General features: G+C 31.8%; 2 pseudogenes; one reads left to right on the plus strand and one right to left on the minus strand.

The window, feature by feature from the left end:
• Positions 1-562: 562 nt before the first annotated feature.
• Positions 563-10,354, plus strand: LOC131844890 (venom serine carboxypeptidase-like; annotated as a pseudogene).
• A 683-nt stretch (positions 10,355-11,037) lies between these two features.
• Positions 11,038-13,754, minus strand: LOC131844860 (venom serine carboxypeptidase-like; annotated as a pseudogene).
• Between the last annotated feature and the right edge of the window lie 4,050 nt (positions 13,755-17,804).

Genomic DNA, 17,804 nt, shown 5'->3' on the forward strand with positions numbered 1-17,804 from the left:
TTGAAATGAAAAAATTTATGTGTGAAATATACTGGTTTTAAAACTGAATTAAATAGTTATGAAATTAAACAAATTTTTTCAGTTCTTGTTGAAAACTAATTTAGTCTTAGATAGGTACCTAGTGATGGGTGAGTGGGTGGGTGATCACTCCTTTCTGTCCTAGCTAACGTCCAAGTGACGGTAAATTTCATGTGGAGCGACATGGGATACTACAAAATAGTTGTAGTGTAATGTCCGATGTATTTGTTATGTATTGCCATTTCTGAGAACTAATGATTTGTACGCCGTGTTGAGCGCCAATCGAACCTGCGACCTTCAGAATGTGAGAAAGTGGATTAAGTCTCTGTAGTTTAGTGGTCTTCAAATTGTGGGTGTTCAGACGGGCAATTGTCTACTCAAATATAACTTTAAGAGAATGGACATGTTCTTGTCATATTTTTGATAGGCTAAAGCATAGGTTATAAGGATAAGTTACATACAAATGCTATGACGTAACCAGTGAACTGAGTCAGAGGTGGCGACGGGTTGCCATGATCGTGCATTCCAACGCAATTCACTTTAGTACGCTGTGCGAACACGACCCCAGACGGCGCGTGGTCGTGTTTACAACACTTGTACTTTTAAATACTCCAACAATATTGACAATGAATCTACAAGCTAACTTTCTATAAACAGCGTCGTTGGTCAGGAACTTTATCCGCATCGTTGTGAAGTGACCAGGTTGTAATTTATACATAGAAAGTACGTAGTTATAAAGTTGTTTATGTTACTACACCGGCGATTTCAATTCAAAGAAAATGGATATATTTGGAGCCACATTTTTCCTATGGTTTAGGTACGTATGCCATATGTTATTGAACAGTTAATTCCGTAACAGAACATAACATAAACAGATTTTTGCTGATATGAAAATATCATAGGTTATTTTTTTATGTGCAATATTGCATATAAAAAATACCTACCTACATGTAACAACTATACCTAAAACGATAAAGCATAACACTTACTTACCAACACATACTATTATAATATAGTTATATAGAAATAGGAAAATTCTTATTTTCCTATATCTCGCTAATAAGTATAACAACATAACATAACGTCACGACTGTTATTCGAGATGGAATAATCAGAGGCATTGTCAATTGTTAAAGTTATATTGAACACAACATATGTTCGCTCGGTAAGTATACCTAGTTTGAATCGTATATTAGTAGTACAAATATTGTTATGTATTAAGATGTAGGTACAAAATAATATTCATACTTATCTATACTTAAGAAAATAGAGAAAATCAAAATATGTTCAATAGTTACGCTATAAAAAGTACTAGATTCAAACTTATTTACCTGTTTAGCGACCTTGGTTTTATAGCGGTTTAACACGTTACTGTTTTTCTTTAGGTATAGGCCTTTAAGTAAAAAGGGATACAATAAAATTAATAATAATTCAAATAAACTAGATATGAGCACTTTTAGAACCATGTGGAGATCGACCTAATATGGTTGTGTTACCAGTTAACTGCCTGGTATTGTCCAAATATATATATCTGCCAAAATACCCCTAAAACTTCAGGTTTTGTGGAAAATTCATTCTTATTGGAATATTTCTTTTTTAAGATATCTATACTTTGACGACCCACTTTTAGGCCGCTTAATTTGCAGCAGTTCTATTTAATTTATAGGAGTTTGAGAAAAATGGTGTTTTAACCAAGAAAAGGCTTTTACGTTCATATTTTTAGAGTTTGTAAAAGTACCTTACACTACCTTTAACTGCCTAATGTTTTTTACACAGCCCCGCACACCTTTGTTCACCCAAAGTTTCCTTATCACGGTAAGGCAATTTGAGGGGAAATCCTGGAGTAGCAATTGGGTCAAATTTCCTAATACAAATAATACCTTCCACACTACTAATACATGGTGTATAGTAAAAGGAATTTAATACAATACTAATATATCAATAGATGCTATAATCACATCAGTCGATCACGCTAGATAGTCTTCTCTTTTTTATAAAAATTAAATGACGTTTGTTAATCTTGCTAAAACTCGAGAACGGCCGGTCCGTACTGGTTAATTTTGGATTTGAAATATTTGTAGAACTCCAACGAAGGTTTACGTGGTGAGAAAATATTAAGAAATTGCATGGAAAGTAGTAATAAGAATTATTTTATTTTGCCATGCCATTTAGTCAAAGAATATTATTCAATTCTGAGGCGGAACGAAGTTCGCGGGGCAGCCAATATTTATATATATACTTGTGTGTTCTATTACACAAGTCAATGATCCACTTAAAAGTACTTGAGTTATCATTTCAATATTTAATCTGAAAATTAATTAATATAATGAGTACAATGGACAATTTGATGCATGCAAATTTCACAATCACACTCCTCCCGCCCTCCGCTTGTAATTCGCTGTCGCTTATAATTCTCATAATGCTTTGATATGCACAAATAGAAACAGATGTAAACAGGAAACTCATGAATATTTGCAGATATATGAACGGCACGTTAACTAGTTGTCTTTGCACTAATTAAGTATTATGCATCTCTGAAAATCATTGAATTATATTTGGCTGTGAAATAAATATTTCATGGCACGTTGCGAATCACAAATCTAATATTATGTTATCTGTGCTAATATTATACGTCTGTGCTAATATATACTATACGTTCTACTGTGTTTCTTATGTTTATTTTAATTCTAATTCTTGACTAAACCGCTGAATAGGTAAAACCTAATTAAAGAGCTAAAGGTAAATTATATTATGAGGACGAACATAGCCTATCTTTTATCTGAATAAAGTAAGATGAAGTCGATGGTAACGGTTAATATTAAAAGTGACAAAATGCCCCTGTCTGTTACCTTATCACGACTAAATGGCTGAACGTCTTAATGGATTTGAAGAGATATTGTATAACGAGGATCTGGAAAGGGTGAATTCAAAGTTAAGGAAAGAGGAATCAATTATTTATCAAAGTAATGATATAAAAGTCACGTAAAAATTAAAATGACTACTGCAATTACTAATCCTAAGCACACGAAATAGCGGGTATCAGTTGAATATTAAAAAAAACGGTTACGGTGCTCTAAAGGAGCAAAATTATGTACTCAGGAGTTTGTTATCTAATCATTATGTAGAATCTGACACCATGCCTATAAATTCACAATGGCTCCGTTGATGTAACGATATCCTTAATTTACAGATAAGGGAATATTACACATTTAAATCTTTATCTAACGAATGGTAAGTACCTAGTTATATGCCTATTTTTGTATATAATACCTTAAAATGCACGTGACGCTGTGTAACTTAGATAACTATTAAAGCAATAAAAATTGTACTAGCAGCTCATATTTTTTTAAACTGATTAAGTTTCGCTGAAGAACGAAAAACATATTGTATTTTTTTACCTGAAATGGCCGTAAAGTTTTTCAGTGGCTCAAATTCTCCCTTTCCCTTCGCTAATGCACACAAGTTTGAGCAATACAGTAGGTACTGACGACTTCTTTAAAGCGAGATCGACTTTATAAAAAGCATAGGTACTTCTGTCTTACTTATTTCTGAAACCAAGCATCGGGAATTATATCATAACATGATGTCCGTGGTATTGTCCATGAATATAGGCGACGCTTACCAGTTACTTTGCCTTTAAGTTTCGTAAAAGAATAGAATATATAATACAACTTTACACACACACACATTGATAGTTAGGACTCATACTAACTTTCAACTTTTATGATAATACAACATAAGACTAAAAAAATTTAAGAAAAGCAGACACAAATCAGATGATGAATAAGATCAGCTGTTTATCCAAATTAATTGCAAATATTCTATATGGCCAATAATGTCAATTATTTTTTTTCGTTTTGTGTAAAATAAAAGTACCTGGATGTAATTCTCAGCTTTGTCAACGGATATGAAATTATAATAAAAAATAAGGAATATTAATCATTATTAAAATTTGAGAATAATATAGGATAGATATAATTTATACAGGATAGATGTTGGACTTTGTTGTTGTTGGATTAGATTGTTGTTACAGGATGATGACCAGTCTCGTAATCTCACTAAATGAATTGCTGATGAACACTAATCTTTGTACTTGTTGTGCGGGGATTGAACCCGTGATTATAGAAAGACTAGACAAACCATTAAATCTACACCACAAAAATAATTATATAATTAAAATTACTAGAATGCAAACTGTTCTGAATTCTTAGCGAAATAATGAGATATGAACTGTATAATAATGAGGAAATTCGCCATTTACTTAGGTATAAGGTTATCAGTAACGCCAGATTGATACGGCCGCAAGTTTACATGAGTAAACTTACGGCCTTATCAATCTGGCATTATTCTATTTCGAGATGGTTTATGCATTATAATGGGATAGGTACCTACTTATTGCATTCTAGTTGATAAACTTGTGGAATATCAATAAACACGGTATAGTTCTCATTACGACTGTGTCTATGTATTATTTTATTAAATACATGAGTAACGTGATTTCCTTGTCAATTCTGGATCATTCAATGCAATCAATATTCAAGTTTACCTACTCCTGTCAGAAAATAAATATAAAATAATATTTTTTTATATTTATTGTTTTCATTTTACGTGGATAAATTTTATAACATTTTTATAAATAATTGGTTGTACCATTAATGTTGTCTGTAATAAAAAGATTATCTATCTACCTAGAAAATGTAGATTTTTTTTATAGAGTAGATATACTCAAGATACTATAGTTTTTACACTATAGATTTTGATAAAACTTTACAGTAATATAGTTTATATATATATATATATAACACATAGGCTACATATTTCATGTTGGTGAAATTGAGAGCACAGCTAGTTAATCATAAACGGTTAAAACGCATAAATTATTGGAAAAATAACAAATATTAAGCAGGAAACATTGTAAGATTCACTTTAATAATATCAATTCATATTATTATACAATATTAAATTTGTACTTTCAGCGTAGCAGTAAATACAGTGATTGTAATCGCCGCTGAATCTCCTGCATTAATACTTACTCCTTACATCAAGAGAAACGAAACAGAAAAAGCTAGAAATTTGTCAGAAGTTGATAAGAGTCTATTTCTGAACGTGTCCAGTTATTCAGGCTTTGTAACGGTAGACGAGCGGTATAACTCCAACATGTTTTTCTGGTACTTTCCTGTAGCAGAAGGAAATGTAACTGAAAGTCCTTGGATAATATGGCTTCAAGGTGGACCTGGGGCCACCAGCCTGGCTGGTGTATTTGACGAGATCGGGCCGTTTGAATACAATAAAGAATTGAAATGTAAGTACCATATTTTATTAGAAATTAATTATATATTTTTGTTGATTATTAAATTAATGATCGGCTCCAGCTTTCTTGGTTGTTTCGAACTTACTTATATGATTAAGTATGTTCTATGTAAGTATCCAAAAATATATAGACTATGATTATGGAAATAGTATGACTAATAAATGGCTACTTATAATACAAATGCCTTGACGATATCTGTATACTCTCAGAGTAAGTATATTATTTTATCCACGGTTCTTTAATATTAATAAAATTTATATGCATGTATGCATTCATATGCATAATAAAGTTTATATGCATACCTATATAGTATACTTATAATGCACAACCTTATTTTCTTTTAATAAAAAAATATGTGAAACTACGATGTTGTGTATTATTTGTTTCGGACTTAGGGACTTCATTGAGAGACTGTCTCCTTTTTTAAGGCAGTAGAAAAACAATAAAATAAAAATATAATCGAATATCCATACAGGTATATAATTTCAGTGCGTGACGCGTCGTGGGGGAAAGGCAATTCTCTTCTATTCATCGATAATCCGGTTGGAACTGGGTTCAGTTTTACCAATAGTGATGACGGTTTCATCAGAGATATGAATAAGGTAAACAAATGGCTTTTAATTTAATTAATATATTTTTTTCATATATAAAAAACAGCAACTCAAAACATTAATTCTAAATATGATTTATCAGTCGTAACACGAATAATTTTAAAGTAAAGTTTTGACTTATTATTTTATACTTTTTCTTGCAGTGCGCAGAGGATTTGTACAGTCTTTTACAACAATTTTTGACTGTATTTCCGGAGTTACGCAAGGCGCCACTATATATTGCAGGAGAATCTTACGCCGGCCGATATGCGCCCGCGTTCGCCTACAAAATATTACAGACTAACAACTTGCAGCGGGACGAACCTGTTAATTTACAGGTATCTATGAAAAAAGTATATACTCGTATACAATGAGATTTAAGTAGGGAAAGAACTTTCATTCATAATTTAAGAGACACGATTTTCCATCAATCTCTTTAGTAGTCGAAATTACACGACTCCAACTTTTCCTTGATCTGCTTGATGCTGTGTCTTGATTTTCCCCTTCCTCTCTTTCCTTCTACTATTCATAAGTTCGTCATGCGGTAACGAGTGCTCCAACATTTTTCTCCGCCTATTATCAATAATTTTAATATCCAAGAAATTCTTACCATCCTTCTCTAATACTACATTTAAAATTCCAGTTTGCCCGTTTCCTTTTGAGTCAATGTCCACGTCTTACAGGTTCACATCTATACTCCGATCCAGGTCTTGATAAGAAACCTAATATATATAAAATAAATCTCAAGTAGATTTGGGTCATTAGAGAAGTTACTCTTACTTACTCTTACTACTTACTACAAACCACTTCACCTCAAAAATAATGTTTCGATCGACTGATCGATATAATACAGATATTTTATAAAAAAAATTGGTATACTGAAATTATTACATTATAATTGTATTTATTCATTAAAACGTATGTAAGTAGTGATTTATTTAAGAGAGATACAGTATCCATAAGTCATACCAATATTTTATTCATATTTATTACACATGATATAAAAATACTTATATAAGTATTATTTCAAATTGACTTACCAGTATCACAGTTAAGATATGCTTGTATTGATATGCACCTATATCTGCGACGACTGCAATGTTGAATATGGCAAGGTGGTTGATATAAATTTTATAAATTTCAGGGTCTGATGTTGGGGAACCCAGTGTTCAATCATAAAGACATAGCCGATTACACCAAATATATTATGAATGGGGTTTGATTGATTCAAACGGTGTTCAAATTGTTAAACCTTTACAAGATGCTTATTTGAAAGCTATAACAGACAACAATTATAAATTAGCAAGCAGTGTAAGTATTATAGTATTATTTTTAGTCATACAATCTTATGAAGGGTAAATTTACGAAATAATGTACTCATAGAATAGACTATATATATTAATATTTAGATATAGACTATAGACTATGTGGAAATAGAACTCAACACACAACACAATAGACTACAATACCTTTAAATTAATGTGACAAATTATTACAAAAGTAATACATAGTTGTTAGCGTCTGAAGGAGAAGTTAGCGTATGAGGAGTGCAAAAAAGTCACTAATCGAGTTTTTTTTGTACTCCAGTCCGATATGGTAGCAAAATGTCTACAAGGTTTATGTACATAAGAAAAATATGTGGCTGTTGGCACTAGTTTACTTCAGTGTTTATACTATTATTATTAACGAAGTTTAATTATTATAATGAAGTAACTTTGATAACATATAAGAAAATATTTTAATTTATGTATGTAATATATATATTTACTATCTATATATTAATTTCAGTTACGTGAGCAGTTGTTGAACGAATTGGAAAATATAACTTTGCAAAAACAAAGTTACAATATTTTGAAAGATGCAATAAATGTGGATCAATTTATATCTTTTGTCGACCGAAACGAAATAAAACAAGCCATACATGTCGGCACCATTAAATTTGCATTTTCAAATGAAACTGTGTTTGAAAAATTAATATCCGATTTCCTAAGCAATAATACGTTAGAAATGGAAACTCTATTGGAGAATTACAGGATTTTAATATACTGGTATGTTGAAGTTTTTAATAATATAAACTAGTAATAGGAGGCCTGGGTAGAATCTGAAAGCGACCGATATAACCTGAAGAGTGACGGGTCTGAAGTAGCAGCGGACGTGCAATAAATAAAGTATTTAAGTCAAAGTATTTTAAGCCCTTTGCAATTTATTTATGGGGTAATAACATGAAATATTACTTTTTGAATGAACAGTCATAAATATATCACATACAAATATAGAGTCAGTATCAAACAGAGGAGTAGGGACTAATCAACTGAAATAAATATACTTATATAAAATAGTCTAATATGAGCAGTCACGCTATATTACGAGTATAACACAAACCCACATACATAATTGCAGTGGTCAGTTGGATGCTGTTGCCCCTTGTGTTCTGAATGCTGAAGGACGCCGTCGCTCATGGGCTTGGAGTCAGCGCGACAAATTCATGAATGCACCGAGAACGCCGGTGTTGTATAACGACAGTGTGGCTGGGTAAGATATATGACATTCACGATCTTTAATCGTATGCTAGAAGCATATAAAGTACCATCGTAATATAAGAAAAAGACAGGATAAAGGCAATAGTTAAAGCAAATCGCCGAATTACAACATGTAAGATCGGTAAGAGGTTAAATTTATCGAATTCAATTGTTTATGATCACTTGAAAGGCCTGGTTTATTCATTTATAATAAATATTTTGACATTCATTTCCGAAATAAAAATGTGTTATTTTCCGAACAAACCAATATATCAAATATCACTTCAAATGACACACAGTCCTTTTCATCTCCAATTCTTTTCCATCTACTTGTTGTAAGAGACCAGAAACGCACTTAGCATCAAAAACGCGAAATAGTGCCAAGTGAACGTGCCCAGTAGCGGGACGACAGTGGGTTGTTGTATTTATCTAATAATGATCTTACAGAGCTTTAGAGTAGAGTATAGCTTAACAATAATAGAGGTAAATTCTACTTATATAATATAATACTTTTAAACATATTCCAAGACAGTAATGAAGGTAGAATTTCGCTGCTATAATAGTTGTGCCTACATGAACTTGTAATATTGTTTACGCTATAGCGGTGAGGGACCTATCACGCTACTTAATAATAAGGGAACAGAGTAACAATGTAAGATAATAACTGTTATCCCTTCTATAATTTATAATTAAAATATATACAATTGATTGGGATATATAAATGTATATTTCTTTTATTACATTGTTTTTAAGTCTATTGGGCTCATAGAATAAAATGCGATATTACAATATTATTGAAACCTTCAAGAAGAGAGCTCAAATGTTCCTAAAATATAGACAATACCTGCAATATTTTGGTTGTAGCAGGTGCCGTAACTTATTGTGACAAACATTTACAATCAGGACTGCATGCTTAATCGCCCTACTTTAGAAAAATTCTTTTATATTATGTTGTGCTATTTATTTTGATAGATAGATATAATCGAAAATGTATGTATAATAATTTACAACTTATTTTGTTTTTATAGTTACGTCAAGAGTGGTGGAGGCTTAACTGAAGTGTTGGTGCGCGGCGCAGGACACCTTGTACCAATTGATAAACCTGAACAAACCCAGAAATTGATTTCCTACTTTGTTAGAAATTTCAATTTGCCTATACCACAAAATTACAATGTTTATAATAGTACATCTACAAAATTACAATCTGGTGAAGTAATAAGTAACGTATCAGACATAAAAACAAATGAAACAGTTACATATGGAAACGCGGCCTTGATAGTCAGTGTTATAATTAATGCCATATTAATGTTGATAATTGCTGGTGGTGTGATATACATTTTGCGATTCAAAAGACGAAGTACATCATATTTTTATGAGGTTGTAGATGATAATTCCTCTATTTCTGATGGCGTACTAACAATGACATAGTATTTACTACGAATCATACATGGAGAAAAATATTGGTAGACTAATTTAAATAGGTGCATATACCAAATAATCTTTTAATAAGTACAATCCCAGTTAGTGTTTTAAGGATAGAAAGAGAGATAATAATACATAACTTTGGACATATCACATAGCGCCGTCTATTTCCAAATTAAGTAGAACTTATAGTCACTCTGAAATATAGTAGATATCAGAAATATAGTATTTTCGAAATATAATATTGTGTGTAACGTGTTTCGTGCTCTGCTTTTTAACTAGTTTTGAAACTGAAGAATTTGGAATAAATCAATATTATAGGCAACAACCATTAGATGGTATGTAAGTACAAACCATAATAGAGTTACTGCACAAACTAGTCATTGGACATCAAAATCCATTACTTCCTAATTTAAATCAAAAATAAAGTAAGAAGTAAGTAATTTTTATAAATATTTTTTTTTGTAATTGAATTGAATAAAGGTCCACAAAAAATATCTCTAGCTCCGAACAAAAAATATTTGAAATATTAAATTGTTGTATGACTTCTAAAGATGTCAATGAAGATTTTCGAAGTTTGGGTTGCTGAAAATCAACGTATTCTAAATTAAACGCAAATCTCATAATAATTATATAAAAATTGATGATATAAATTGTGATAAAATAAACTTGTATTTTTTATAACTATATAAAAATTCGAGGCTTACAATAGAAACTAAGTGTATAACAAAAATACAGGTGTCTTTGTAAATCATAAATGTTTTTTAATAAAAAAAAAAAATAGGTATATTTATTTTTTTTTTCATTGTTTGCATACAGAAGAGCTGACCTATCTATTAACACTCCCAATCAGCTTTTGTTCTGGTTTAAGACAGTATATGACAGTGAAATATCAGATTTCGCAGATAGAACACTTTAATCCCTGAGAATGGCAATGCAAACGGTACTTCGGGCGTCACAATTTTGTTTGTGACGTTCATATTACAGTGTGCTTTATAAGGTTACCACTTTCCATCAGGTGGGATATCAGTATGATAGCTATTCAAGTTTCATAAAAAAAGCAATACCTCCACCGTTATTCTCTATATTTGTATAACGTAGAAAAATATGATAAAAAAAATATTTAATGTAAAATTTTATTTCAATGTAAAATTTTCATTCAATTAAAATGCAACAATTAAGATGTGAATTGACTAATGAAACTGTCCATGATGAATTTCAGAACATCCGGTTGTTCAAGAGGCACCATGTGGCCGGCTCCCCGTATTAGTATTTCCATAAAATTTCCACCGTACTTTTTAAACCTAAAACAATGTATCAATTTGAAATAAATCTAGTTGTAAAATTACATTCATAATATTGTTTCCCCAACTGCAAAAAACAACTTCAATAATCAGAATTTTAATGATATAATAAATCATAATGTTAAATTAATATGCAGTTCCAACAGAGTATAGAATAATATAAATAGAAATATTCTCTATTAATAAAAAAGCATTTCAGAATTGGCGAAGTGGTATCTTCATGTAAAGTAATTAAAAAATAATAATAACAAAATACGGTAGATCTGACGAAGTTTAGGGAAAGATTCCTCAAAAATGTATTTTGTTATTATTCAAAGTTAGTAAAAATGAGTTAAACAGTTTTCCTATCATATTTACCCCACGAGTGCTTGACTCGGGTATTGGCGAAGTCGCTTCCTTGGTGCACTCCTGTATTCTTCTTGGCGAGACCAACTCAGCTCTTGATACGTATATTTAGACAAGCTGTACGGCAAAAGCAAGTCGAGCTGACCACTGTTAAAGAAAAGTATTCTGTACAATAAAACTTTATATATATATACAGGATTTAAATCATTTTATCCGCCATATCTAAATGTTTACAAACGAGACAATTCGCCTTTTTATAGAGCGTATATCGTTAATTAAAGTTAGATTCATAAATAAGATGTGTATATCAATCCTCTATATAGGTTTATATATATATGTCTAGGTATATCTTTTTAAATAAATTTTATCTGGGAACATCAAATCTAAATGTTCTACAAACGAGACAATTCGCCTTGCCTTCGCAGTAGAAGGTAGAGCGAATAAATTTATATCGTTAATTAACATTTACGTACAATTTTGGTACAAACTTTAATACTTCTCAACAGGTGGGAATGAATTAGTAATGGATTAAATAACAACAATAAACTGTTGACAGTACTTCAATACAAGAAAAATATAACAAGTTTCACCTGTAACACAGGAATCCATAGTGTTCCAACAATTCTTCCACGAATGGTTTAGTGCTATTCATAATATCAGGTAACATCTTTTGGTAGACTATTTCATTATTTAGATTATACGTGGCGTTTCCAACATGAATCCAATTCCTAACGTCAGCCCTATTAACGAATCTCTCAAATTGTGTAGTGTTTACATCAGGCTCTTTAAGAAAGTTGTATATATTTACAGCACTCTGTTTCTTGATGTATTCTATAGTTTCGTTAAATTTCTGTAAAGTATGGAAAAGTTATGAATAGTCATTTCGACTATGAATTAGATAGATTAGTAGTTAAAAAAGTTTTGCCATATAAAGACATAATAAAGTTTACATACTTACATTAGAAGCATTAACAATTTTATTTTCATCTATCAACTTTACTATACTTGTTTCCAATTCTTTTACTTTATTGAGTTGTACTGTATCTAGGATACCTAATGCTTTGCATAAGTCACTGTAATGCATCATACTCCGTGGATCTATTAAACCATTACCAACAGCCATACCCTAAAATATAGTTGCATTAGTTACTAGAAGCATAATTCACAAAAGAAATAGATTTCTATATGCATAGCATAAATACATTATAAGTATATATAGCAATTCGGAGAGGTAATGCGGTCTGCGTGCGTTAGAAAATAACAACTATCCATAAAGTTGAAATTTACTTATTTTAGTATACAAATGGTTGGTACTTAATAAAAAAAATACTTATAATTACCCTTAAATTAATGTGATGGTTTTTTTCACGGTGTCTGTGAATTTGTATTCCTAATGCTGGAATGTACTTTCCTGCATACGATTCTCCCGCAATAAACAGTGGTGCATCGTGAAGCTCAGGGAATACTTGGACAAACTGTTGGAGAAACTCGTAAAGTTGCTCCCCAATCTAAAATTATTATATAATTTTAATATTAAATTATTATATATTATTAAACATTTATAGAAAAATTCAGTTAAGTAGTGTAAAATGTAAAGTACTCACAGCATCTTCATCGGAGATATAACCACGATAGTCAGTAGTAAAACTGAAGCCGGCTCCAACTGGGTTATCGATAAATAATAAAGAGTAGTCATTTGCCCAAGTTATATTTCTCAACTGAACTGCAATGTTTATGAAATTCTTTAAATTAATATAATTTTGTTGGATATTGATGTTTCATTCAATCAAACTTTACAAGTGGAGTACCTTTGTCATGTTTTAAGTGTATAGGACCAATAAGAATAAAAAGTCCGAATAAAGATGAGTAACCAGGACCTCCTTGTAGCCAAATGATCCATGGTGTTTCTTTCGATTGTTCAGGATGAGGAAAATACCAGAAAACATGTTCGAATTGTACTGTTCTTTTACGGTAATGAATCCTGAATAACTTACGACTCCTTTAAAATTGTCAGAGTTCACTTGCGATAAATTTCTAGCCAGCTCGACACTGCCGTTCTTTATTAGAGCCGTTAATATGAGACAATTATCACATGTGCTTTCAGCATTTACAATAATATTGTATTGGGATAAACTGTAAAAATTAATAATTTAAAATATATATTTTAAAGATTATTCGTAAAAAATGTAATAATAGACCCCCCGATCGGTATCCCCATTTGGGGCAAGTCTACTGACTTCCCCATATGGGATGTTATGGCGGGGCACCAGTGGAGGATGAAAAGGTGAACAAGAGGTCATGTGAACCCATCGTGACAAATTCAACAGGAATTTATCGTATTATGATGGTTACCAGGGGGCATTGGCGTGGAGATCAACCTGACATGGTACATCGCTAGCAATGGGGTTATATAAGTCCACATTACTAACAATCCATGAGTCTATCCACATTGCGTTGAGTTTAAATATAACGTGACAGAATCTTAAAATCGTGGCAACGACGTATGCCGCTGAGTCTTGTATTACTGGAGCATCATTCAGTCTCGATTTTTCAGTCAGCTTCGAAGCCGTTTTATTATCCACTTCCCAATCTTGGAGCACATAGTAGTCTGGTCTCCGAACGTATACAAATTCACTGGTCGCACATGATTATACTTCGAGAAATCTGTGAAAACCAGCAAGCTTCCGCACTTCTGAGAGGAGCTACATTAGTCTCCGTTCTATACGCATAACGGTCTAAATGCGGAAATAGGAGTCTTTTATACATTCATATTTACTCTGTAGATAAAAACACTGACCATAAATAAAAAAATATGAGTTCGAACAGTTTCAACATGGTTTCCAAAGCTAGCAGATACACTATATGTATCTATACAAAAGTGTTAACAAATGTACAACAGAACAGTAAGTACAAATGCATTTATAACGCGTAACATAATTGGTGTTCGAATAGGTAAATCATTTAACACTACATAATTCTCGCGTTACGTAATTTTGAAAACCTTTTTAACTTTATGCGATAGGTAATTTTGAAATCTGACTCAAATTATATCCCGCATTTCTGTATATATATTATATATCTATGTAAGTACATATGTATATATACAAGGTCATCTTAAATGTACATTGTTAAATAGGAAATCCTAGTTAAACAATGTGTCAACCTATTTGAAACATTGTCATAATTTGTTCTGAACTATAACTATAATAACAAATTACAATAATAATTTCGATAGTGATCTGCGTATACTTGCAGTTTATTATAGTTTAAAGCAAATAATCCTAAATAGTTAATATTATTATAATTTATTGACTAAGAACAGGATTGGGAAAATATCCTTATTGAACTTAAATATACAAGTTCCATCGAGAAATACAATTCAAATAAAGGTGGAGTATATTATTTTATTAGTAATTAGAATCATATACCTAATTAAACGTAATAAGCAAAATAGTTTTACAAGACGGAAGGCTGTGTTAATGCTTAGAAGTCGACCTGACAACCGACTGGCAGAACCGAGCAGCCAAAATCATTGGTAATCAACGTCATGTGACAGACTCGACTCGGCTTTGCGGCGAGATATTGCATCTCTGTACATTTCCTACCATACGGTAGGGGTACCTATATCACGGGGAGTGTTCTGAGGAATTGTTCGGATTAAAACCAGCTGCTGAGTTTCACCACCGTACCACCCGCCAGAAACTGAAATACCATCCTGATCATCTGGATGAATGACGGTCCTCCACAGTGCGGTTTTCTAGAAACTTTTTGCCACGCACAACCACATTGTGGAATCACCTTCCAGCAATGGTATTTCCGAACCGATACGATATGGAAACCTTCAAGAAAAGAGCTTATTCCTTTTTAAAAGGCCGACAACGTACTTGCAATTCCCTTGGTGTTGCTCATGGGCGGCGATAATCACTTACCACCAACTGAGCCGCATGCTCGTTTCTCTTGTCTCGTGTTATATATATAAAAAAAGCTAAAACGTCAGTAGCAATTTTCTTTATGTTTGTTAAAAAAAACGAGAAATTGAGAGACGGAATTCTATGTTGTCGTATGCGCAATACACACTAAACTAGGTTTTTAAAACAAAATCCACCGCGTCAAATTTAAATTAGAGCGGAAAGATTCACTGATATACAGAGAATACCATTTCACGTAAACTTCATAGTATATACATATGGTCATTGTAGTATTATGTGTTTTTTAAAGATAATAAATTACAACATGTTAGCATATGACAACCGTGATACCAGCCACGCGTTACCATTCCAGAGACATAATTCTAAGTTTGAGCTTGAATTGTGAACCGATGCACACGTTAGAAAGTAAGTTACTTCGCTTCTGAAATAGGCAAGATTGAGGTAGGTTTACAGTCTAACTGTGATAAACAACTTGAGCCTGTTTTCTTTTTTTATTTCATGGTGGTATAATGCATACATGAACATGTATGAACATGTGACCCTCATACATTTCTCATGCGTTGCCATATCGATCATGCCTCCGTAACCTGTAATTTGAATGCTGAACATCAACCTTCAACTGAAACGTATCTTACAAAGCAAGAATTTTGCCAGCAGAAGAGGATAGACAATAGTACTCATAAATATAATATTATTGTGTTGACACTATACAATTCAGAAATAAATTAAAAGTGTATTTGTGAAACGTTTCCATAATTATTTGTCGGTTTCCGGAAACTTTCTAACATTTCCAACATAAAACGGTAAACCCGTTATTGAAATACTTCACGTGGACACCTGTTTAGATGCACTCGTTATAACAGGCTATAAATTAATCTGATCATCAAATATAGGATATAAAGTAATTTTAAAGTACAAAAAATAATAAAATACTTATTAATATGCAAATGTCATGGAACTCGTTCAATTTAAATAGATATTATAGAAAATATATTTAATTAATCCAAGGGTGTTGAACTCTGCTGTGGAATACCTAAGTCACACTTATCAACTGCCACCGAATTTGGCAAATGGTCATATATTTTTCAATTGATCAAATATATAGCAAATTGCCGCTTTGCACGAAACATAATATATTCTTTTTTTGTAAACAAGCCCCCAAGATAGCATCATGGCCTAGTAATCAAACATCGTGAGTTGCCATTCCGGAGTACTGACGTGTCATATATAAGGAAATATCTTTAGAGTATAATTTTACTGTTATAACATCTCACAATTTATAATGGAATCTGTTTGGCGGCTGAAATAGTTGAGACAGACAGGTAAATATGCCCAAAACCAAAACAAAAAAAAATAGAATATTTCTATAGTTAACTCTCCAGTGGAAATACCAATAATAATATTATTAGAATATGACAATCTTAAAAAATCAGATAGGTGCTACTGAAATCGTTGTTCATGGTAGGTACGAGGACTCTACGACCCATTGACTCTATAGTCACTATTCCCTACAGTACGTGATTAAATTAATAAATATTGTTCCAAAACCTTTTTATTTTTTCGAAATATTTTATCTTTTGGAGAAAATATTTCAGTTTCATAACTTAGCCTGTAGCTTTTTAGTAAAATTTGCTGAATAGGTATTTTTACGTGATGTCAAAATAGCTCGTTATTAATTTGCTGAATTAAATTATTTTTTCTAGGAGGTATTAAAAATATAAGATCACTGGATAAACCCATCCGAATTGAACCGTGGGAAATTTTGATGTCATTTGATTCACGTGAGTCCTTCGATAGCTGCTTGGTTAACTCTTTCACGTACCAACTGTATCGCATTGATGTTTACCTACAACAAATATCCTAAATATAGAGCAAATCACATTTGAGAGCGTGCAAGAATCTATCGTGAATGTCGGAGCGTGGGAGCAGGATTATGTTAAACAGGTCATTGGTACCCCATACCTGTTCGCTGCGTATATACAGGCTGATTCTCTAGTGCAGTTTATTTCTATAATATCTCAACTATTGCAACTTGCTATTAAACGACGGAACTATGCTTATGACACCGTAAAAATCGCTCCATTGTTGTATATTATGTAATTATAATATGTTCAATGTATGACACGTAATTTTAGTCCATAGCAGTTACTGAATGCAGAAGTAATATTTTATTTATTATCTACTATGTAATATTTTATGTACCGGTTATTTTATTTTTTCAACAAAAATCATCGAGTTAATAATACGACAAAAATGCTAGACTTTGCTTAATTGTTATCAACAGCATGTCATTTTGGCGGCTTTATATCACATCTAACTTGACAAACATATACGGGATTATATATATGGGATATTTACATAATATC

Source organism: Achroia grisella, unplaced genomic scaffold, assembly GCF_030625045.1.
Source record: "Achroia grisella isolate CSIRO2021 unplaced genomic scaffold, CSIRO_AGI_Agris_v1 utg4223, whole genome shotgun sequence".
Taxonomy (NCBI): domain Eukaryota; kingdom Metazoa; phylum Arthropoda; class Insecta; order Lepidoptera; family Pyralidae; genus Achroia; species Achroia grisella.